This window comes from Octopus sinensis, linkage group LG15 (genome assembly GCF_006345805.1).
Source record: "Octopus sinensis linkage group LG15, ASM634580v1, whole genome shotgun sequence".
Taxonomy (NCBI): domain Eukaryota; kingdom Metazoa; phylum Mollusca; class Cephalopoda; order Octopoda; family Octopodidae; genus Octopus; species Octopus sinensis.
Window position 1 is genome coordinate 28,510,347 of NC_043011.1, and position 2,474 is coordinate 28,512,820.

Here is a 2,474-nt window from a genome sequence, read left to right on the forward strand (position 1 = left end):
GATGTTTCTTTCTTACATATTCATTTTTAACTATATATTTGTGTGTATGTATACACACGGGGCCACGCACCCGCACGCGCACACATAGACACAACCCCCCCCCCCCACACACACACACACACACACAAACACATATAAATTATATGTGTTAATAACGAACAGGGAGAATGAGTGCTTAAAACCGCATTTGTTGATAAATATATTCTTTATTCGTGGGTTAACCAGGCTACCATTGATTTCATGTTGAGAGAGATATGGGTGTTGGCAGCAAATGGATCGCCTGACCATTGGAACGCATCCTTTCCACAAGAAGCGGAAGAGAATGTGTTCTAGTTTGGTGATGGTAGAGTCGGGACAAGGCACGACGGTCAGGCGGTAGTAGATGATGGAAGCGATGTACATGTTCGCCACCTCCGCTTGACCTTTTAGAGACAGCTTCCTCTCGGCCCATTGCCGGGCGAGAGTGACCAGCCTGCTTGTTATCTCCATTTGGAGGTCCGGACCAAACCAGGCCCCGAACAGCTCGAACGGGCCGTCGCTCCAGCGTCCTACGACGGAGGCGCTAGTGGACGACATGGGCTTGCGTTTCAAGATGCCGAGCCGCAAGCCCACTGACTTTTCCCGGTTGATTTTCGCTCCTGTTACCGCTTAGTAGTCTTTCAGTGTCTCGCCGACCAGCTCGGTGTGCTTCTAGCTACACACTGTAACGATGACGTCGTCCGCATATGCAGACACGCTCGTCCCGCATCCCAATTCTCGCGGGATGCCCCGCAGTAGTGGCTCGAGAGTCAATACGTATAGAAGCGACGAGAGGGGGCATCCCTGACGGACCGAACGTGTAATATCGAAGGGTCTCGTTAGATATCCATTTACGCGAATTACCGAACGGATGCCTCTGTACAAAGCAGTTGTCCAGCTGCGAAAACTGGGACCGAAACCAGCCGCTATGAGGACAGCCTCCAAGTATCGAAGGTCTACCCTATCGAAAGCTTTGGATTCATCCAAATTGATCAGGGCCCCACCCATGCCAGGTTCCTGATGTAGCACATCAGATGGAGGTTGGCATGGATGCTCCGGCACGGGGCACGTTTGCGCTTTGTCGACCAGTTTCTCGATGACAAGCGCAAACCTCCATTTGTTGGTGGTGATGGCTCCCGTCAAAGCCCTCTTTTCTAGCGTGCTAATCCGGTCTATGAAAACCTGTCATGATGGGAAAGACGTGTTTAGTTTCCAGTACCCGAGACGCAGATAGGCAGAAAAATAGATAGATAGATAGATAGATAGATAGATAGATAGATAGATAGATAGATAGATAGATAGATAGATAGATAGATATGCGGGTAGGTGGGTAGGTAGGTTAGTAGATATTTAGATATGTGGGTAGACGAACAGACAGGTAGATATATAGATAGACAGACAAACAGACAGACATTTAGATAGACAGACAGACAGACAGATAGATAGATAGATAGATAGATAGATAGATAGATAGATAGATAGATAGATAGATAGACAGACAGACAGACAGACAGATATATAGGAATGTTGATCGGTACGTAGGTAGGTAGGTAGGTTGGTAGATATATAAATAGATACATACATACATACAAACATAGGTACATAGAGAAGCAGATAAAAGTATTGTAGACAGATACATGCACATATACGTGTACTTATCTATACATATACGTGTATATATATAGATATATATATATAGGTAAGTACACATATCTTACATATACGTGTACTTATCTATATATTTTTCTATATACGTACTCATTCAGACATGTGTGTGTGTGCATGTGAGTGCGTATTTGTGTGTGTGCGCGTGCGTGTGTGTGTATATACAGATATATGTGCATATACATAAACCTGTATACCTGTTGCTATTGTCGCATAGATAAAATAGGCTTGAATATTCCCCTTAAACAAAATCCCAAAAACATCATACAAGCCGAAAAAAAATGCAGTTTCCAAACATAAGAAAATGCTTTTTGAATGGAAAATGTCAATGAAAAGAGCTGCTTTACAGGATTGGTGCTCAAAAAATACAATACATTCTAATGAAATAGCTTCTATAGAACAGGCTTCAAATTTTGTAAACAGAGAATTCATTCATAACCAGGAATAAAATCAACTCGGCATCATTGTCCTAATATCCATAGAAACGTAAGGATATATATGTCTGTGACGTTATTATAAAACAGAGCTTTGTCTAGAAAGCAAAGCCATACATGGCAAAATAATAGCTGCAATTTATGCATAACAGATGTGTATATAATATGAAATACACAAAGCAACGTAAAGAACAAAAGAGACGAGATATTCACTTCATGTTTACATTAAAGAAAAATTTAGACTTTCATCTTTCAGTACTTGAAATACAGAGGATAAAGTATAAAACTCAAATTGGTATATGACAGGATTTGAAGAAAACTTGACTTCCATTTCTGACAAATTTAGCAACCATGTAG

General features: G+C 41.8%; 1 long non-coding RNA gene across 1 annotated transcript in view; it reads right to left on the bottom strand.

The window, feature by feature from the left end:
* Nucleotides 1–1,242, bottom strand: part of LOC118766155 — a 13,561-nt gene extending 12,319 nt beyond the window's left edge. The window contains exon 1 of the long non-coding RNA XR_005002064.1: nucleotides 1,120–1,242. This is a non-coding gene — a long non-coding RNA (uncharacterized LOC118766155). The remainder of the gene's footprint in view (nucleotides 1–1,119) is intronic.
* Nucleotides 1,243–2,474: the final 1,232 nt, after the last annotated feature.